Genomic DNA, 23,061 nt, shown 5'->3' with positions numbered 1-23,061 from the left:
CACCTGTTTACAGCATCCCAAGAGCTAGGATTACAGGCAGGCACCAACATGCCCAGTCTCAATTGCTGTCTCAGTGCAACCCGGGGGTACGGCAGGGGCAGGCCTGGCGATCAAATCCCTGGCCCTAGAGCCTGCTTGCAGGTGCTTTAATCTGCTGAGCTATTTGGCTGGCCCCACACTTGTAGTCTTTTTGAGGGCCTTTCCTCTAAACAGTGATTCACAAATTCAGGTTGTTTCTACCTTGTGAATGCTACTTAGTATTTCCTTAAACAGAGGAATAAAGACATAAATGATAGAGGAGCTCTTAGAAGGCTTATAGTAAATTAGAAAGCCTTTGATTAGCCAGACTTCAGCTATATGGCCCTAACCTAAAGGCATAAGAGGCTGGGAAATATGCTTTTCTCGTGTGCCCCCGGGAAGATGAAATAGACTCATAAGCACCTTCGGGTCTTTCACACTCTCACAAACCTTTCTTCACCAAGCAGCATCTTCATGCTTAAGTGGTTCTTCTGGTTTGTCATCAGGTATGAAGGGAGGGAGTACATCAAATAATGGTTAGTAATTTCACTTTAATCAAACCAAGAAATGCAAATTTACTATGTAATGTTTAAGTGCAATGTCTCAGGCATCAATGTGAGTGTAGATATTTGTAATGTTAGGGTGATGTGTTAAGAACCACTGCATAAGCCTTCCTATTTTCTATGAATATGAGACACTCCCCATCTTAGGCTAAGCTACTGCACCACAGATGTTGGATTCTGATGGGTTTTAAATTATGCTACTATGCTTAAATTTCTGAACAAGTCTGACCATTTGAAAAATAAGCATAATAATGCTAATACTAAAAGTCTTATATTCGATTATCTATAGAAGGCATGTGGTACCATTGCTAGCACATTGGAAACACACAATAAATGGTGGCTACAAATGTTTTCAGAAGATAATAGGATATGGTGGTATTTAAAAAGCAGCACCTTTGGAATGTCTAAATCCATGTACAAACTATGTGCCTTTAGCCAAGTAACATCTTTTTGAAACATGAGTCTACTACCTATGTCACAAGATTGATGTTGTTAGTGGTTGATACACTGTCAACTTGAGAAGTTAAAAGCTTAACTAAATCAGCTCAGCAATTCACACACTATTGTGTGGAGGCCCAACCCTAGAGTGACTCATCACTTAAAGGATATAAAAGGCAGGGAGAGAGGCTTGCTAGCTGCTACAGCTGCTGCTCCTCCTCCTGCTCTTTGCTGTTTTCTGCTGTCATGAACTGCTGCTCTCTGCAATGAGCCACTCTGCCTTGGAGCCAGCCCAATATAGACTAAAACCTCCTCTCACTGTGAGCTGAAAAAACCTTTCTTTCCTTAATTTTGGGTGTTGGGTATTTTGTCCCAGCAATGTGTGAAAAGTAACTGAGACAGTCATGAAGTAACCTGTACAGACATGTAGCTTAGGTCAGTCACGTGGTAGTCACCCAGTCACACAGAGTCACAACTGTCAAGTTTCTCACCACTGTTCTGCAATGGGAAGTAATATTTCAAACTTTGAGAGTGTGTAAAAGCCATGTTAGGAGACATGTTTAGATAGAATAAATGTCCAAATTTAAGGAATATGCTTAATAGAATGACATCTCTGATCCTTGACCTTCATCACTCCTGCTCCTCATCAGACAAGGGCTTCTGGATGTCTCTATTCAAATGATAATCACTGTGTAAAAATTCAATGCCTCTCCATTCAGGAACTAACAGTACATATCTTAATAAACCATAATGAACCCGAGACATGAAGAATAACTAGATAAACAGGCCCCTCTTTCCAGCTGTCATGTCAGTTTGTGACAGTAACTGATATTTCATTGTAAAAGATGCTAATTTCAATCTGAACAGTGGCAGTGTTGAGAGGAGCATAAAAGGAATGCTTGATTATCTGTATCAGTAATCATGGTCCCTGGGGATATGCTCAGAAACTTCAGATCACGTATGGCAAGAGTCCTATGATAAAATATGCATCAATGAAGCTTCATGTTTATGATAGTAAAGAAATGGAAAGTTTTGCCCTTTATGACAACTATTTCTGGCTCATATTTCTCTTTTTACTATTTCTGGAGGCTAGGTAAATGATGTTTGTTGTACTATTACAGCATACTATTCCTGGACCACCAGCTCATTTCTGAACCTGTTCTTTCTGTCAAGTTCCTGGAGGTTTAGGTGATGTACTGTTTCTACAGTGATGATTTTCCCAATATAAATTTAAGATATAAGAATTACCTTAGTTTCTAGACATTATCTGTCTGTCACAGTTAAAAAATGTGAATTATTATTACAATTTAAATATCAGTACTTATTAGTATTGGTCACACTGCAGAGAAGAAGTGAGAGACAGAAGTTCTCAAAGATTCACAGATCACAGGGCAGGTGGGGGGTGGTATGGGGCAAAGTCACTTTGACCTCTATCTTTTCTCTCAGAAATGAGCTATGTTTATTTCAAAATTATGTTCTCAACAACTTCTGAAAATTGCCTGTTCTGCTGATAACCCATTACTATTATAGACTATTGGACTATATTGGGATATTTTGCTCAATTCAAATACCTACAATATTTGAACTGGCATCAGGTATGAAAAGGTCCTTTAAACACGTCTCCAAATACAGTTTCTCTAACAGCAATAGAACATCCATCTCTGACAAAACAAGACCAAAAAAAAGGGGGATATCAATGAAGGACCATTTTTTAGTGAAAAAAAAGTATATATATACAAAATAGGATAGATATACAGCTACTTTCTCTTAGTTCAATGAGAAGAAAGATTTGTACTAGGATTATTTAGACAAGAGATCACACCTACATTTTGAACTGTGAATAACTACTATGAAGACAATATACAATGTATTAATTATTGTAATTATCCTACTAACCTGTTTTGAAACTATCTCTGCTATTTCTTTCTCATTAAAATTAATAAAACATTTTAAAAATTGTGCTTTTATTGTCTGGTTAGCAAGGAATATTGAGAAAGCCTTTCTTGTCATAAATAATGATAGTAGATGGCAGAATTTAGGCAGAGTGGGGGAGGGTGTTTAATATTCTTGATAAAATTTAGTAAAAAACAACTTTAAGTCCTTTTTTCTCTGTTTTGAACAAACCTTAACATCTCCAAATTTAGAAATCAACTACATCTTTTTCTGTAACAGTACAACAAAATACTTAAGTGCTTAAGGGCTTACTATTTTACAGCTTTTAAGTTCCATTTACAGGAGCTCTCATTATTCGGAAATGATTTATGTTATTGATCCAAATATGCCTGCATGGCCAGCCACATAGCTCAGTGGATAAAAGTGCCTGCTTTGGCAGGGACCAGGGTTTGTTCCCCAGCTCTACATGCTGTGCTGGCCCCACCCCTGGGGTGAGCTGAGATGGCAATTGAGACTGGGCATGGTAGCACGCACCTGTAATCCGAGCACTTGGGAGCCTGAAAACAGGAAAAACACTATGAGACCAATCTAAATAGTGAGGCCCTGTAGACCCTGTCCTAAATACATTAAATAAATAAAAACAAATATGCCTGCATATGTTTGCAGCCTCTACTTCAGCCTCTGATGCTACGTAGTGCCTAGACATTATCTGCCTGTCAGAGTTAAACAAATGTGAATTATTGGCAAAAGATGCCAACCTGGTCTCTCTTTTAGCCTCCTTGCTAGTAAGCTTTGCCTGCTGTCAGGGTTTCTACTTCAAGATTACATCACTAATAGTAGCTCCCTGCCTTCCATAGTGCTCCCACAAAAGCACAGGTCTGATATAACAGGTTCCAACACTCATTCAACTGTCTGAAGAACAAGAAGCCAAAGTCTGTGTGTGGTATTACCTTTTCTGCCATCTGCATCCAAATAACACTCCTCTAGTACATATACCTGGTATATATCCATTCCTTTCTGTGTTCTTTGTTTCTACTCTAACAAAAGATGGTTTATTTGTGGGGAAAGATGGAAAAAAAGATGATGGCTGTTATGAAGTAGCAGGGACCTGCAGAGCTGAAAGCCCCTTCAGTTTTCTCTTCTCCTTTTCTCACTCGGCACCTGTTTTCAGCCAAATGCTATGCTCAGTCTCTCTACATATGACTACAACTCTTCAATGCCCAGCTCTTTCACAAAGCCTCCTCACTTCCTTGGCTTGGAGTTCACTTCTCCTCATGGATCCCCACAAAAGGGACTTGGTATTGCAATACCAACCTTAAATGATTTATATATTTGTGTTCTAGTTGATTTCTCTAATGAATGATACATTCTATAAGTGAATGGACAGCTATACTTTTTACCTTCCATATATACAATACTTTCTATGTAATTTATTGGTATTTAAATTTTGCTCAGTTGAAGTGAGTTGTAGTGGCATATACCTACAATCCCAGCACTGAGACTAAAGTGAGAAGATTATCATAAATTAGAGGCATACTTGGGCTACACAGTGAGTTCAAGGACAGCCTGAGCTACATAGAGAGACCTTGTCTCAAAAAAAAATTGTGTTTGGTTCAGTTAAATGATCCCTCAAATGCACACCATGTATGAAATGTCCTTCAACTACCATCTCCTACTTGCCAGATCTGACTTGCCTGACCAAGTTCTCCTATCTCAGCCTATGCTGCCCAGTGCAGTAGCCAATGCTCTCATCTAGCTATTCAGCCTGAAAGTCACATGCTGAGATATAGGCATTTTAAAGGGCCATCCTTGGTAGCAAAACATCGGTGGTGCAGCCTTGTTGGAGATCCCATGTGGACTCACTGCCTCAGCACTTTGAGGACTCCTTCAGATCTAGCATTCAATACTCTGCCTAAATTTTTCCTTATTTTACAGCATATTACTCCATTTATTCATAAGGGTTTCACAAAAAAGATAAATATCTTGTTTAAGCTCAAATCATTTTACTCTTTTCAGCATTTGACTGGATGATCTCTCTTTCTCTTTCTCTTTCTCTCTCTCTCTCTCTCTCTCTCTCTCTCTCTCTCTCTCTCTCTCTTGGCAGCCTCAGGATACCTTCAGGGCAGGTCTGGTTTGGCTTGAGGATTGAGGGATCGAACCAGAGCATCCTGAGCCTGACTGCTTTGTTTAAGCTGGCATTTAAACAACTGAGCTAATGGGCAGGCCCCTTTTTTTTCTCAAAAATAAAAAAACACAAATTGAAATAAAATTTATATATTCATTAGGTAAATATGGGCAAAGAAAATAAATCTGTAAAATTTTGAGATCTCATCTCCCTTATTTGATAAAAAGTGTAAGTCTGGAAGCACATACCTAAGGCTGCTCATGTCTGTGGAAAATATAGTTCTGAATTGTAACTGAAATAGACTCTTTTGGAGTTATTTATTGGATCTCTTAAGTGTATAACAAGTGTGTGAAATTCACTTTTTCTACCTTTAAAATATTTTAATGCAGCACGTGGTATTATTTTACACATACATAATTTAAACATTTTATTTACATACTTCACATCTTCCTTATCCTAATTTGAACATTTATAATTACAAGGGTTGATGACAAATCTATGGTGAATATTTAGTTTTTGCAAACTTATTCCAACCAAAGACACATTGCCCTTAACCACATCTAATGTTCCACCTCACTCTGAATATGCTGATTCCTGTCAACTTTGCTACTTTCTCAAGCAGTTCTGAAAGTCTTTTGTGAGTGACTGCAGTTGTGCTGTCATGGTTGCATTAATACCTTGAATCCATTCAAAATGTTATAAAAACATTATAGATCCTTCAGTTCCTGAGAGTGATGATTGGATGTTCATGCTGTATGCACGGTATGTACCTTCCTCAAACCCTGTCACAATGTGGGCACATTACCATCTCACATTAAAAAAAAAAGAAAAAAGTGATAGTGTGGATTCACCCACCTTATTCTCCACATTGTCACTGTATGACTTTTGCCTTTTCCCCAAAGTCAAAATGACCTTGAAAAGTAAACATTCTGAATCTATTGACATCGAGAGGTACAATAGTACAACGAAGAAAACAAAATAGACTTCAGAACTGCTTCAAAAAATGATAAGAATGATAAGACAGGTATACTCAAAAGCATAGTATTTTGACAGAATTAATAGTAATGTGTCTTATGCTACAATAATTTATAAAATTTAAATAGTCACCATACTTTTTATCAGACCTTTGTATGTACTTATGAGTGAAAAAGTGTTCCAATAAAATTTTGCTTCTCTTCACCTTAATAATATACTAAAATAAACATCATACTCTCAAAAAATACTTTTCTCTGCAGCCTAGATAAACATAAAATAATTAATTCATAATTTGTGGGATACCTATATACTACCATTTTACCCTGATCCTTGTTTTACTTCCTAAGCCAATAGCAATTCAAAGACCATTAACAAACCCAATTCAGTACATTTTCTAAATCCTCTGGTTTTCATGGGGATGATTTGTAAAGCAGGTGTCTTCTGGATGACAGCTCTAGCTAAAGTTTCAGTGGCTCTAGAAAAAGAAACCAGATATTCCCCCCTCAAAAAAGAAAAAAAAACATAATAAACCAAGGTAGAAGAAGATTTACAGTGATGAAATTAAGCTAGATCAGGTAGGGAGAGTGTATATAACCACTTGTTAACTCTTCTCTCAATTTAAACATCTGCAAGCTACAAAGAGGTGCCCTATACTGCTGACAAGGACCTGGAGTATTTGCTTCAAAGAGTGACCTCCCTATATTGTGAGACACATAACACTTGTCCAACAGGCTACCAAATAGTATTATAAGAGTATCTAATTTTTGAAAGCTGCCTATACTAAAACATTTGTAGTATAACAAATGGAAGGAAATCATCTCTTGCATGTTATCTTCCTATAAGCTAATTTACACACAGAAGCCAGATTACGCTACAAGAATTAACTAGATTACATCAGTCTTCTGCTTGAAACTCTTGCCAGCTTTCTGTTACAATTAGAATAAAACACAGAAATTTTTACCATAGAAAACACACCCTATATGATCTAGCCCCTGACCACAAACACTATCAGCTTCCTGATTCATAAACCCAAACAAGAAAATATTTAAACTTGCTACCATTAAATAAGAGTTTATTTTTTCTCCTATAACAAGAAATCTAGAGGTTGGCAGTGTAAGACTCATGGCTTCACAACAGTCATTCTGAATCCCAATTTTCTTTCCTGGCCTGATTATGTGGCTTTTGTCCTTGTCATTACAAAATGGCTGCTTTATCTCCAGATACCATGTCAGTATTCCATCCAAGAAACAGCAAAAGCAAAGAATAAAAGTACCGAATGCCAGTTGAATGTGCTTTTTAATCAGGAAAATAATTGTATTTCTAGACTGTGCTCCCAGCAGGCTTCATTGCATTGACCAGAACAGTGTCACCAGGCTCCTGTACAGCCAGAACAAGTGTTTGTTTTAGCCCAGTGCATTATGTCCACACACAATTCACACTTCTTTAAAGAGAAAGGATAATGAACAGGATAAGCAGTTGACACCTCTGCCACCCAACCCAAACCTTCTGGCTTCGTCTCCCATCTCTTCATTCCCTTCTCTGTTCCAGCTGTCTCAGCTTCTCTGCCCATGAAAAACACTGTTTTCAACCCTGGTTTTGGTCTTGCCATCCCCCTTTCTATCCTTCTCTAAAGTAGTACTGCATAGTTTATGCCAATTCTTCATTCAGATCTCTGAATATTCCATTAATGACGTCACGCATTTCTAGTCATTTCTAGTTGATTCTTTGTTCCATTTCTGTCGTTACTTATTCTCTTCTTTGCCTTTCTCCATATTTGAAATACGTTCTTGCACTCATATGCTTCTTGTGCAGCCCTTACTATAATCCAGCCTCAGTGTGACAAGGCGGTCCTGCCCTTTCCTGTTACATAAACCCTCAGAGGATGCATAGCACAGGTTAAATGCTGAGAGAAAAGTTTAACTAAATGGATCTTGATTCTTCTGAACAACTAGTAACCATCAGCTGCCCTTCTCACACCTATATTCTTACCCACATTTGACTCAGAAATGAGTAAAAGTGCACTGCTGCTTCATTCTATTTGGATATTTAAATTACATTTCACATTTCCTTAACTGCAAAGATTTTTCAATTGGTGTTTGTAAGCATAATTTTCTTGATCATAAAATGTATTTCAGAAAAACATTTCAGATATTTTGGTATATCTGCAGCTCTTTTAGTTCAATCATTGTTTATAAGCTTCTACTTAAAATTATTTTAAATATTTTCGCAATAAACTTTTTTCACATTTTCTGAGTGATTCCATGTTCCAGGAATTGTTGTTAGAAATTGGTCCCATATTCTATTCTTTTTAAAATCCAAGAATATACAGTACATAATTACTCACAAATATCTCTAGAAACCTTTCTGAAACAAATCGTGAATTTTCACATTTCACTAATGGACAAATCTATAAATCTTTCATTGAAGATATTTTTTAATATCTGAATTTTGAACCTGATTCAAGCTTTGTAGATTCAATGACTTTAGTGTGACTTTTCTTATTCCAACCACTTTTTGCATTTCCTATAATACATTCCATTCTTTAGAGCATTACATAAAGAGACACTTTTCCTTATCCCAAAGATTTACCATTTATTATGTTTAAATCTTCTGAAGTTTTTTGGTACAGATTTGTCCTTTATATTCATTTGTCTCACTGCAAGGACAAAGAGATAGAGCAGTAGAAAGAAATGAAGAGGAAAGAAAGAAGAAAGAAAAAAGTGCTAAGCTTAGAAATCTTTTTCCCTTTCCCTTCTGGGCATAAATGAGAACCTTTTCATGACAAAGTTTCTAAGAATTCATTTTTTCTTTTCATTTTAACTTCACTGACTAAGGGTGGGAAGCATGGATTACCTAAGTCAAGTAGAAGTAAAAATAGTGGAAACATTGCCCTTCTTGAGAAGCCTGAGGCTGGTACATCTAAAAGAAAGTTATCAAATTGTCCCATCCATAGAGATTTTTTCTAAAAGATGAGAGCATTTATTATAATACATTCCTTTTTGCGTTTCCTATCTCTTCAGATACACTGAAGAGAGTTAAATACATGCAGAAACAACTGACATTTCTTATAGATGATCCAAAACTGATCTATGGGGCCTGGGCTTTAGCCAGTAGTGCCCACACATCACCCATCATCCTAGCTCTTTTTCTGGCAGGCCCTACTTCACAGGAAGAGCTCTGCTGTTGTGCTGTTCCCTGTGCAGCGCGACGGGAGACATAGGTAGCCATTCTCTGAATAGAAAATACTCTTCTAGCCAATGGCAGACCATTGTTAGCAATATCCCAAAGAAAGAGCAATAGTCAAATAGCAGTATTGGAGAACCAACAGTTTTTCAAAAAGGTGATCATTTTTTGTACTACAATTTCACTGCACAGACTATATGTGCATTCTACCTGTTCATCTAGGTAGAATGGATGTAAAACACTGCAAAATTATGATGATCTAATATCCTATAAAGTGGGATGTGGAACCTAGAAACCTACATGTAAGAAAATCTGCATGTGATTTTGCTATGGATAATCTGTAGGTCACACTTTTTAAAAGGCACCCCAGCTATTTAAGTGGGCAGAAGGGAGGTGATGGGTCATTCTCAAAAGCCAGTAATAGTGACTATTTGATATCTGGGCAGAAGGAAAAAAGAGCACAGATGAGTGAATGAATGAAATGTTCTATTTGCTAACACATACACTTGGTCTTAGCCAAAGGCTAAGAAGCAATTATTTGCTAACATTTAAAGAAGAAATACAAAATGAAAGGAACAATCTCTATCTGAGCCATGTATATTCTCTAGAATGAGGTATAAGCAGCATCAGCCCTTCTTTTGCCATAGATATTGTATTATGTGGAGCATGGGCAAAAGGTGTGGGCATAATAGAGACTCGCAGACTGGCAAAGCTGTGCCAACCATGGGGAAACTGATATGAGATAAGTTTTGCTGGGGCTGAGGAGTCAGACCTCGCAAAGGAGATGACATTCGGTGAATGAACAAATCTTCACCTAAAACTGGACAATTTCAGGGAAAAGAAAGATTATCAGAGCACAATCAGACAAAAAGATCCATCCTCCCACATTTCCAACTAGTTTTGCTTTCTGGCTGGAAGCAGGTGAGACACAGCATTTCATAGTTGACAAAAAACCCCTACATATTTTCCTACACGTAACACTTTCTCCCACTATTTAGTTTCAACTTACAGAAATCATATTTGCCACATTGATGTAGCAGTACATAAAACACCATGCTGTAGGTATGTTTTCTAGCAGGTGTGCATGTTAAATCTGAGCTCTTGGTGCTATGTCATGAATCTGGACAGTTAATTTGGCCATCACTCACACTGATTGTCTCACTGAACTCTTTATGGTGACAAGTATTTTGGCAAGTTTGCAAAAATAAATTCTACTCCCTCTTTTCCATTGTATCTCAGTTACTTTTCATTGAGTAGTAAAAGGACAAAGGAGAAGGATGTAAATAGTTGAATTTAAGGACATTCCCACACTCAAATATAACAGATTATTCCTTCATTGTTGGTGCTGTACATGAAAATGAATTCTAAAACAAAAAGACAAATGAAATTTCTAGAGAATTTATAAATTCTTTTTTGATCATTAATTCAATTTGCTCGATTCTCATGAATTTTATCATCTGTGTAAGTCAATAGCCCTTTTAAAATATGTATGTAACAAAACTCAAAACAGGCTAAGGAAAAAATATTTAAATGAATCTTTCTGTTTTGTCAATCATTGGTTCCTGAAGTAGAGCAAAAAGAATCATCAGAGATCATCTAAGTCCAGTGCCCATGGATAACTACTGTAGTATAGAAATTGAGAGTGCTTAGCAATGTTTATAGAAATTAATGGTATTTTTGTCTATTAAATGTAAAATAAATATAAAATTGGAGCTTGTCTTATTTTTTCATTTTGTTTTTCTAGGAACTCATTTTATCAGAGATAGTTCAAGATAGCCAGACCCAGACCTAAGACAATTCTCTGGCTTTACAAAGATCTCTAATGGTAATAATTGATAGCTGTACCATAGTTTATGTTTTTCAAACATTTTCTGGGTTTTATAGCAACATGGATGATTACTGATCTCCATTCTATAGAAGAAATTCTTCTCCAGGGAGGGTAAATGATTCACCCAAAGTCACACAGCAAGGGAGAAGCAAACCTCATAGTAGAGCCCATGAACCTACCTTACTGCAAGAAAGGTTGTTCTGCTAGCCTATTGTCCATCAAAAAAAATGAAATTACATACTCTTAAGTAAAAAATCATCAGACCCACATGTGCAAACATCATATTGTCTCCTTAGTGTGAGAACCTAAAAGAGAAGAATGGAATCTGAAGGGTACAATAGCTACTGGGAAAAGGGCATGAACTTATTCAAAAGGAAAGAGTTACTAAGTTGAGAAGGACAGGAGAGGGAGTGGGGGAAAGAGATTTATCTATGTATGTAGACAGCATGGTTTGGACAGCCATACTTCGTAATTTTTCTGGTCTATGGAAAGAAGCAGTTAATGTTTTAATTTGTTTTGTCTCCTTTTTCAATTGATTGTACTTTTTCTTTCCTTAATTTCTTATACATTTCTTTCTTTTTTTTCTCCTTCCAATTTTACATGCATATATGTGGTAATATGATTAACTGGTTGGAAGAAAACACTATGTATTACAACGAATACTATGAAATTCATTATCACTTGTTAAGTGAAAATTGAATCACTTGTAATTTTTATTTTAAGTTCTAATTGTTGCTCTTTAAAGTAAATATATAAATAAATAAGTCAATAAAATGGAATTATATAAAATTTTATAAAATCTTACTACACAGGAATGTTTATATTTGTAACTCACATACCTCTTTTATTGTATTGTATAGGATGGGAAAAAAGAGACCTAAAAATATAAATGCTATTTATTGGAAGAACCAGGACTAGAACAGATGCAAAACCCATGGCCTTTCCACTTTTCCCCCTCTGCTTTTTTCATTAATATATACTGGAAATAGTCACTGAGTGCCTACTACGTACCACAGGTTCCTTTCAGAGTTGAAGATACAAAGAAACAAAAATATCAACCCTCTTGCACCTTATGTTCTTATGGAAACAGACAAATAATAGATATAAAAAACATTACTTTAGGCAATGGTGAGAACCAAGGAAATGAAAACAGGAAGGAGAGGAGTATGACAGCAAGAAAAACTGTAATTTTCAGTAGAATAATCATGGCAGACATCATAGGCTAAATCTCTGCTTAAATATACATACTGATATTCTATATGCCTCTATAATTTATCTATTTGGAGTTTCTCAAAAATGTATTGCTTCACCAGTGATGGACATGCATTAGGAGCAAAATTATAATTTACTGAACTTCACAGAAATTATATCCTCCGAGACAAGAGCTTTGCAAACGCAAATGTCCTAGAGAAGTTATGTCTTGTTCTCGCCATCATCCTGACCCATAGGGCAGAAATTAAAGAGAGCAGATGCAACTATTATGGTTAATTAAAAGGTTTATCCTGTACCCCTAATATGCCTAGATCTGTACTTATTTGCGAAGAAGATAAAAAGATCTTTGGTCCAGCTATTGGAGAATTTATAGTCTAGCTAGGAAGATGAAAAAATAACATAAACAAAGCATCTCAAGAGCAATTTGGATGAAGGTGAGCAGCACTGGCAGTAATAAGGAGCAAAGGACAGCACTGCAAAAGTTGTTTACAGAAGCCCTTGGTGCAAATGTCTGTGTTGAGCAGCGTACATCTCATAAGACACAGAATTGTTTTACTAAGGAATTCTATTTTATGTCAAGCAATCATGTAATAGACATGGTATAATGCCACCCTTTCTATGGTAGCTGATTTACAGGGAGGGGAAAAAGGAATATTTCTCTTAAAACTAAAACTTTTTAAAGGTGAATAAAAGGCATCAAGAAAAGAAAGCATATTCATTTAATATTTGGTATTATTTTAATTAGCAAATGAAAAGCCATGCTTTGGTAAATTCAAAGTCTTTATTCTTTTGGCTCACTGTCAGTCCTGAATATTCCTATGGCTGAAGGTGATGCTTATCTTCTGGGCTTGTGCTATCTGTGACAAAGAGAATAATGACTTATTGTGGATTTATGAAGAAGGTCTATAAAATTTTATTTTATCTTACTTAAAGAAAGAGTCAGGAAATTCATCCCACTGGCTGGTAGTAACAGCTTTTTATGACATCAGAGTTGAAACTAACTTACAGAGGAAAAATCAGCCTTCTATGGTATGTAACTTCATGACCTAAGTGAAATGAGAAGGATGATCCTCCCAAGGGTGGTTATTTTTATCATGTTTTAAAAATTGCCAGAGAGAGAGAGAGAGAGAGAGAGAGAGAGAGAGAGAGAGAGAGAGAGAGAGAGAGGATACTCATCTCTTACAAGCATAGTGCCATTGGTGCTGTGAAAGTGAGATGGTGTAAGAATGACCAAAACTGCCTCTTTAGTCCAACTGACAAAATAGCCATCTCTAGTTACTTTAAATTGATTAATATTCCTTAAATTACATTTCTGACAAGTTGACTATTAAGAAAGAAAACAAGATGAAACTCTAGCTAGAGGAATGTCTGAGGAATGAGACGTTCTCAATAATCAAGCAGGAATTAATGTTTTATAACATATAGCATCTATAACTATTTTACTGTCTTAACTTTGATAGAAATATCATTTTATTAAAAAGGGAAAGACTGTGGTCCTACATATAATGTCTCTAGTTTATGGTAATGCATCCAATATCTAGAAATTACTTATTTATATCTGTCTGCACCCTAGTTGGTCTGATGTCTGTTCCTTAGGATTGGAACTCCATTTCCATCCCCCTGCTTCACACAGAGTTAGTGGTCAATATCACCTATGGAAAGAGTAAGCAGGGACTTCACCATTCCAACTCTAGGGTCTTCGAAAAGTTCTCTCAATGAAGTATCAAAGAGGTCATTACAGACATTCATTATTAAATTAAAATCTAACACACTGATTCCATGGGGATAGTATGACTATTTGTCTCTATATTAAATGGTCTCAGATGTTATGGTATTTTAAATTTCTTTTTCAAGTTGTAGAGCTTCACCTATTTCTAATCTGCTAGGGGAAATAGGAAATTATACTTTTGTTTTCCAGATGCCTTGGCATTATAATGGGTTGCCAGTGAAAAAAAATCCCAGGAGGAAAAAGTATCTAGTGAGTACAAATAGGAATTTTAATGAAAAGTTTTTGTGAACTCAGACCTGGCAACTAGGTCTGCTCACTCCCTCTTTTAGATCATTTTATGTTTCTCAATTATGTATCAGATAACGTGGCTAAACATATAAATCTTATCTTTTCACATAATATAAATACAAATCTTATAAACCTTATTTTTTAATTCCTAATTACTCCTACAGTTACATATTCACAAATTTCTGGGAATTGAGTCCCTTAGTAGGTAAAGGTTTTCTGGAATTTATGTACTCCACAAACTTACAAGTTACTGTAACAGAAGTCACATTTCATAGTGTGATACAATATTAGGTTATACAACAGTGTCTCAAAATAGACACTGAACAAAATAGAATTGAAGGGGCTGGGGGAGATGGCTCAGTAGAATAAGCACTTCCCTGGTAAGTGCAAGGACCTGAGTTCAATCCCCAGTTCAGCCAAAAAAAAAAAAAAAAAAAAGATAGAATTGAAGGAATTCTGATAGTGTATCTACTTAATATTTTGAAAGCACCTAATACCCCATAGAAAAATTTTGGTATCAATATTGGGATTTTATTGTTACAGTTTAAGTTCAAAAAATCACAACTTGTAACACTACATTTTAAGCCTTTTCATGGTTTTCATACATACTACCTAATTTGGTCTTCTTAATTCATGAATCATTCATGAATATAGACTATCGCGAGGTCTTTATCAATTAATCTGTAATACTAAATTCTTCAGATTTCATTTTGCTCTAAAACTGGCCTCCTAAATTCTCTTATCCTACATATTATTCATTTCTTCTGTAAATATCAGAAGCCAGTGAAAAACAAACACACATTCTCCCATTTGGTATAAAGAAGGAATCTAAACAAATATCATTAGTGTAGACAGTATTTGTAGTAAGTACTGGAAATACTGAGTACTTTTTGAAGTTAGAAGAAAAAGGTTTATACTTCCCTTATGGTCTACTGTTGGCCACTTTGAGTTCCCTCAGACTTTATGAAAATTCCTCATTTCCATAGGTAAGAAAATTTAACTTGATATTTGTACTATGAATGTGACATTATTTCTGTAAGATACATTAAAGAACTGGACCCACAAATGTTTCTGCTTTTTAGAACAAGTACTTAACTTTTTAAAGAATAGTAACTAAGTTACAAAAGTGATGGATTTGGTATTTCTTAATTTTTAATATGAAATTATGGTTTTACTTTTTTCTTCTCTTAATTCAATGAGAAGAAAGATTTGTACTAATAGTATTTGGACAGGATATCATGTCTGCATCTTGTACTATGAATAATCACTATGAAGACAACAATATGCAATATATTAATTATTGAAACTGTCCTATTAATCGGTTTGGTTGGGGCCGCAGAGATGGCTCAGTGGGATAAGCTCTTCCCTGGCAAGAGAAAGGGCCTGAGTTCAAACCCCAGTTCAAAAAAGAAAAAAAATTGGTTTTGAAACTGTCTCATTGCTATTTCTCAATAAAACTAATAAAAAATATGAAATTAACCTAAAACAAGTAGTCAGCATCTCAGATTTCAAACATATTAATTACAACTTAATTCTTTTCATTATACAAATTACTTAAAGATTTACAATGTCGTTCCCCCACCACACACATATCAACTTTTCATTATTATTCTAGTTTCATTTCCATAGTAAAACAGAGTAATATAAAAGATACCTCAGCCTGCATGGTCATATTCTTACCTGACAGAATCCCATTAACTATTATCTGGTGCAATGCTAAATTACTGGGAAAAAAAATGTAGAATTTTAGATGATAAATTTTTCATGTGGGAAAATGAAATGAATACAAAAGGCTTCAAACAGATAAAATCAATTGCTAAATCTTACTTAATGGCCATCTGTGGTGTTACTTAAGGGAAGTTTCTGGAACTGGAATGTAATTTCAAGAGAGGAAGAGAGGACTAAGAAAATGGGTCTATTGTGTGCCTTAGCATAAAGGGCTTCTCTGACCTTTTTAGAAAAAAAAAGTGCACATTTTTAAAATATTCCCTCTTATGAAGAGCAAGGGAACATCCTAAAAGAGTTGGCAATTCTTAAGAAAGTAAGAAGAGAAGAAGCACATCAAGTTCTTCTAAAAATGTTTTACATGTTCTCTACAATAGCAGATAGAAAAATGAATGAGAGTCTGAAAGCTTTGAACCCCAAAGAGATAAAACCAGAATAAAAGGAAGCTAAGCAGAATTCCTAAAGAAATCAGATTTCATAGTAAAAGAAAGTAAAAGTCATTTGTATAAGTTTTCTATGGCTGCTATAACAAACTGACACTTGATGGTTTAAAACAGAACAAACCTATTTTCTTACAGGTCAACAGTTCAGAAGTCCAAAATGGGTCTCACCGACCTAAAGTGAAGGTTGTCAGCCTGGCTGCATTCCTCCCTGGAGATTCTATCAGTGAACCTGTTTTCCTGCCTTTTCCAGTTTCAGCCACAGTTCTAAAGGTCAGAAATCTTTGGATCTTCGGTGAAGGTGTTGGTAGGCCTGGTTCCCTCTCCTGGCTCTTAGTAAAGGTCTGTTTGAGGCCTGGCTCCTTGGCTTGTAGATGACTGTCTTCTCCCTGTATCTTTACCTCTTTTCTCTTTTGTAGTTTTGGCCATATTTCCTCTTTTTATAGTGACACCAGTCATATTCAATTAGGGTTTACTGTAATGACCTCGTGTAAACTTTATTTCAAAATGAAGTCACAATGCACCTACTCTGATAATCCAGGATAGTATCATTTTAAGGTCAGTTGCAACCTTAACTTCATATGCTACTTTAATTTACTCTTTGCCTTATAACATAATCATAGATTCTAGAGAAAGTAAACATATTTGAGGAGGTCATTATCCCTTTTGTCATCTCCTTTTTATTTAATTTCAAGTCATAAGAAATCTAACCTGTGTGGTATGTGTTGAAGCTTTAGATATTTTAGAGAATTGATGAAGTGACATTATTAGAAAGAATTCACTTTACAGTGAAGGGTAGAAGTATTGGTTGTTTGTTTAAAAGATTTTTTTTTACAGATTACAAGGATACATTTAACACTAATTTTTTTTCTTGTAGCAGGGATCGAACTCAAGAACCTGTGCTTGCCAGGCAGGCACTTAAGCCACTGAGCGATCTCCCTAGCCCTTAACATAAGTTTTTATATATAAAATTTTAGATGCTTAAGGCTGGCGAGATAGCTCAGCAGACTAAGTGCCTGCTTAGGCAAGTGCAGGGACCTCAGAATGAAATCTGAGGTACCACATGTCATGCCAACCCCACCCCCTGGCACTGAGCCAACAAAGTCTGGGTGTGGTGGTGCACACTTGTAATCCCAGTGAAAGGCTGAAAACAGGAGGATCATTACAAGTTGGAGCTACATAGTGAGACCCTGTACCAAACACATAAATAAAAAAATTTAAAAATAAAAATTTAGATAGTTACATAGTAAATATAGACATAAAACAAAATCCTTAGAAGACTATTTTATATTTATACTGTTATATCTAAAAACTCAATGATATTAGCAGAATTTTTGGTGTTGATATTAAACAGAATCAGTAACAAATTAAAAACCCACTGCATCAAAGTACTTGATTTAATAAAGCTTATTCTTAAAAGTCTTACTTCTATATGGAAGAAGATACCTGTTTTCTCAAACATCAAAATGGTGACAAATTCTATAACCAAGATGCAAAGTTCATACAGATCTATCCTGGGAAAAAATAAAACAGAAACTAGTATTTTTTTTTTAAGAAAACAAATTCCAAATAAGCTGGGAGCTCTGTAAATTATGTATTCTTATACATTAGTTACATAGAAATGTGTGTCACTTTTAATAATTTAAAAATAATTTTTTAAAAATTGTATTAGTTATTTAATTAGGTTCTTAGTAAGAAATTTAGAACACTAATTTATGAGGATAAATTCCGTTTGTCAAAGCAAAAATGGAGCACAGGTAGTCCCAGACCTGAGGAACAGCTTTGATTTTTGCTAAAATCTGTGAGTCCACTGCTTTCTGATCCACCTTATGCTGCTCTGAAATCTGCTATTTCTCTTTCTCGATGTCAAAGATCTTGCCCTCCTGGTGTCTTGTTTCTGCAGCTTCTTTTTCTTAAAGTTAGCATCAGTGAAGTGTTGGGGATTTTCACTTTGCTGATATCAATTTTTGTAGAGGTGACAAATTTCTGGTGTGTTCTTCATAGAGGAACACGATTAAGGCTAAGAGGCCTAGTCACAAGTAGCAAGCCACTGGCCAACTGCTTTAGGAAGACCACTCTCTTGCCTCTGTGACATCCAGTGAGGATGATCAAGATGGTGTCGGGAGTGATGCTAGCTCAAAGTTTCCTCACATGCTGAGTGAAGGGTTTCTTGTGGCTCAAGAGCATCTGGGGCATATCTTTAATAGGGTAATATCTAGGCATTTTTTGAAGCTTAATCACCCAGGTACCTCCATTCTTGTCCCCACAAGATTTTGTGATCAAAGCAAGAACTTTCTCCTTCCTTTTCTTCTTAGTCTTTGATTTAGCCATTGTGTACTTTCTCTTATACAAAGCCTTTCTGGAATACGTAGCAGATCAGGAGTATCTACCAATTCCTCTAACCAGGACAGGATTTTAGCTACAGTGGGGCTGCCCCTCCTTGGACTTTTTGCCTTCACCTTACCCTTTTTACCAGTACCACCGGCAGAAGCCTTCTAAACTTCAGGTTTCTTCTCTTTAGTGTCTGTTTTCTCAATTTTTTTCACCTGCCATCTTGCAAGATGGGAAAAAGCAATAATTTCTAATAAACAATTTTACTGGAAAAATACCCAGGGGGGGGTGGCTGGAGAGATGGCTCAGTAGAATAAGCACTCTCCTGGCAAGCCAAGGGCCTGAGTTCAATCCTTGGTAAAAAAAAAAAAAAAAAAAAAAAAAAAAAAAAAAAACAGGAAGGGAAGAGCTGGCTTGAGTGAGATCTCCAATCCTAGCTTTTTAAGGATTAAAATTTGGAATTTTTACACAATGGAGTACTACTCAGCTATAAAGCAGGATGAATTTGAGTCTTCTGTCAGTAAATGGATGCAACTAGAGAACATACTCTTAATTGAAATAAATAAGACCTGCATGTGCAAACACTATATTGTCTCCTTAGTGTAGCAACCTAAAAGAGAAAAAGGGAATCTGAAGGGTACAATAGATACTGGAATGAACTTATTCAAAAGGAAAGAGTTACTGATTTGAGCAGAAAGACAGGAGAGGGAGGGGGGAAGAGATTTATCTATGTATGTAAGCAGCATGGTTTGGACAGCCATACTTTGTTTTTTCTGGTCTATGGAAAGAAGCAGTTAATGTTTTAATTTGTTTGGCTCCTTTTTCAATTGATTGTACTTTTTCTCTTCTTAATTTCTTACACATTTCTTTCTTTTTGTTCTTTCTTCCAATTTTACATGCATATATGTGATAATATGATTAACTGATTGGAAGACAACATGATGTATTGCAACAAATACTGTGAAATTCATATTACTTTTTAAGGGCAAAATCTGTGTCACTTGTAATTTTTTCTGTTTTAATTCTAATTTGTACTCTCTTAAAAAAACAAAAAAGCAGTTTTACTGGAAGTAAGTCACAAAATGAAAATGTCAGGCATGGTAGTGAATGCTTGTAATTCCAACACTTAGAAAACTGTGGTAAAGAACCATGGAGCTTCATAGCAAGACCCTGTCTCACAAAAAGAAAAGAAAGCAAAGATAAAAATGGACTCTAAGACCTAAAATTGTTCTCTAAAATCTGTAAAAGGGGTTTGAATTCCAAGAAAAGAGCAAAAAGAAAACAAGAAGTAGCACCACTTAACTCTGTTAGATCATAGAATCAGGTGGGTATCTGTGAATTTTTAATTATGCTAAAAGGAAGGACTTTCCTATGATTAAACTCTCACAGAAAGCTGCGTGTTTTACCCAAGGCAGACCCACTTTAAGGGCAGAAATGGAAAATGCTCCACATAGTGTTCCCTGACTCATAAGAAAATACTGTATACTTTCATTTTATGCTTTTCTATAATGGAGTACATAATTCTAATCATAGCATACATTGAAATTAAGTATCCTTTGTTACAAATATACAGGCTGACTGTTAATAGCTATATACTGAGCATTATAGTATTAGGCAATGTATATTTTAAAAGAGATACCTATCCCATTTAAATTTTCATTTCCAAAAGTTTTATTTTAATTGCAAATTTTCTAAAAATTTCTGCTCTCATTGGTACTTTTTCTCTTGCTTTTCTCACTTGATTTTCTCAGTAAGTCATCTGTACTAACTAAATGGAATAATTAAGATCTAGAGTATGGTGTTCACAGTGATGTACAGAAGATGATAGACCACTTGTTGTTTGACATATCCTCTTATGAAAGATGCTTCAAGAACTGTTAATTAGTGCCCATCCTCCAAGTAGGAATTTCTGCCGCATTCTGGGAACCCCCAGACCCACTCCTAGCCCAGGCCTGGTGAGTGTGTGGGACAGCCTTGGCTACCCTGTGCCAGTGGGACCTACTACTAGTTCCAGCCCAGGCGCAGCGTGGATGAAACCCTCTTACACCCACTTGGGACACCCCCCATCAATCCATAGTACCCCCACAAACGACGCACACAAGGTAGGAATTTCTGCCGCGTTCCGGGAACCCGCAGACCCAGTCCTAGCCCAGGCCCGGTGAGTGTGTGGGAGAGCTTCCTCTCCCCTCTACTCTACCTTGTCCCCTCCAGGCTCAGGTCAGGCCTGGCATAAAGGCCTGGGGTGAAACCCTGAAGCTGCAAATCCCTGCAGAGACTGTAGAGGATAGAAGCACCAAGCTAGTCCAGGAGCAAAAAATCTTGCCAGAGACAACAGGTTCACCCCCAAGGGCAGCAGCAGGAAGGAGATGAGTACAGCACCCAGACCCAAGCCAGGCACAGCTGGATAAATCCAAACTTTGTAGATCTGCACCTGAACTCTACGATGTGCTAAGGTTATAACTGCAACAAAGATCTACAACAAAGGTCAGAAGACAGGGCTACACAAAATGACGAGAAGGAACAAAATGCAACCTCAGAACCCAAACCCACCCATAACAAGTGCAGAGGACACTAACACAGAACAAATTGGGAATCACACAGCTGAAAGCAATGAATCAACGGCTTCTGAAAAAAAGAAACAGCTGCAGAAAGGTATAAAGGAACTCAGATTGGAAATAAAAAAAGAAATCCTTGAATTAATGACATCTGCAGCAAAGAATCAAATGCAGAAACATATGGAAGAAACCCAATGCCCACCCAGAACAAGTGCGAAGGACACAAGCTCGGCTCAAATGCATGAAGTAATAGCGTCGATAGTAAATGAGCGACAGCAGAAAGTTATAGAGGAACTCAGAGTGCAATTGTTCTCTGAAATAAAAAAAGAATTCTCAGAACTCGTATAATCTGAAGTAAAGAAGCAACTACAGAAACACAGGGAGGAAACATAGTCTGAAAAAAACACTTCTGTAAAAGAATTTATAACTGCTTTTAAAGAAAATATTGATAAAAAAAATAGAGGAGATTAGAAAAATGACAGATTCCTTGAACGAGCAATACAGGAAAGAAATAGATTGCATGAAGCAAAGTCAAAGAGATATAGAGGAAATTAAAATATCAATCACAAGCTTGCAAAGCTGTTTAAGTGAAAGTGAAGACAGAGTTTCAGATCTTGAAGATGCTGGTGCAGCTAGTGGAAAGAAAAGAAAGGATTTTTTAAAAACAACAAGGATGAAGGAAAGAATAATCCATCACCTGCAAGATGATGCAATAATGAACAGTATGAGACTAATAGACATCAATGAGCCAGAAGGAGTCAATAAAAGTGACATTAAAAAATATGGGCAGAACTAATAGCAGAAAACTTCCCGAGTATGAGGAAACAATCTGACATTCAGGTAACCGAAGCATACATAATGCCAAGTAACCTCAACCCAATGAAAAACACACGGAGACATTTAATAGTCAAGATCCCAGAAATTCAGCACAAGAATGATCTACTGAAAGCCGCTAGAGAAAAGAAGCAGATCACATTCAAAGGAAAAGCCATCAGAATTACGGCCAACTTCTCTTTACAAACCATAAAGGCAAGAAGAGCATGGAGCAGAGTACTTCAAGTCCTCTATGAAAACAAATTGCAGCCCAGACTACTATACCCTGCAAAACTCTCAAGTTTGATGGAGAAGTGAAATACTTTCATGACAAAGAATAGCTAAAGAATTTCTTGATGACAAACCCAAACCTACACAGGCTACTGAAAGTTGTTCTAGAGAGGGACCAAAATGATCGGAACTCCACCAATGAGATCAGAAGCAACCAACTAAATAGGGCAAGCAATTAAACACAGGAGAAAAAGGAGTAAATGACAACAGGTAAATAACATGTCAATCATAAGTCAATACATCTCAATTCTAACCATCAATGTAAATGGACTCAATTCACCAATTAAGAGAAACAGACTCGCACAGTGGATTAGGAAACAAAATCCAACAAAATGCTGTATATAAGAAACACATTTAACTCATAAAGACATTCATAGGCTGAAAGTCAAAGGATGGAACACAATGCTACATGCCCCAGCCTCTCAGAAAAAAGCAGGGGTAGCAATCCTATTCTCAGACAGTCTCAACTTCAAACCAGCGATGATCAAGTCAAATAAAGAAGGCCACTATATACTGGTTAGGGGAAAAATTCAACAGGAAGAGGTAACACTCATAAACATGTATGCACCAAACACAAGAGCACCAAACTATATAAAGTAAATCTTAATGGACATGAAAAATCTAATATCCAATACCACAATTTTAACAAGAGCT

General features: G+C 36.2%; 1 protein-coding gene and 1 non-coding gene across 2 annotated transcripts in view; both read left to right on the top strand.

Moving 5' to 3' along the window:
- The window catches only part of Cdh20 (cadherin 20), a 272,474-nt gene that overhangs the window by 20,069 nt on the left and 229,344 nt on the right, over positions 1–23,061 (top strand). The gene's annotated exons all lie outside the window — the stretch shown is intronic.
- LOC111818612 lies at positions 5,751–5,851 on the top strand. The gene has a single exon (XR_002822563.1). It is a non-coding gene; the product is annotated as a small nucleolar RNA U13 (small nucleolar RNA).

The sequence above is a fragment of the Octodon degus genome, unplaced genomic scaffold (genome assembly GCF_000260255.1).
Source record: "Octodon degus isolate 3935 unplaced genomic scaffold, OctDeg1.0 scaffold00097, whole genome shotgun sequence".
Taxonomy (NCBI): Eukaryota; Metazoa; Chordata; class Mammalia; order Rodentia; family Octodontidae; genus Octodon; species Octodon degus.
The sequence above is the reverse complement of the archived record's forward strand: the minus strand, read 5'-3'. Positions and strand labels throughout refer to the sequence as shown.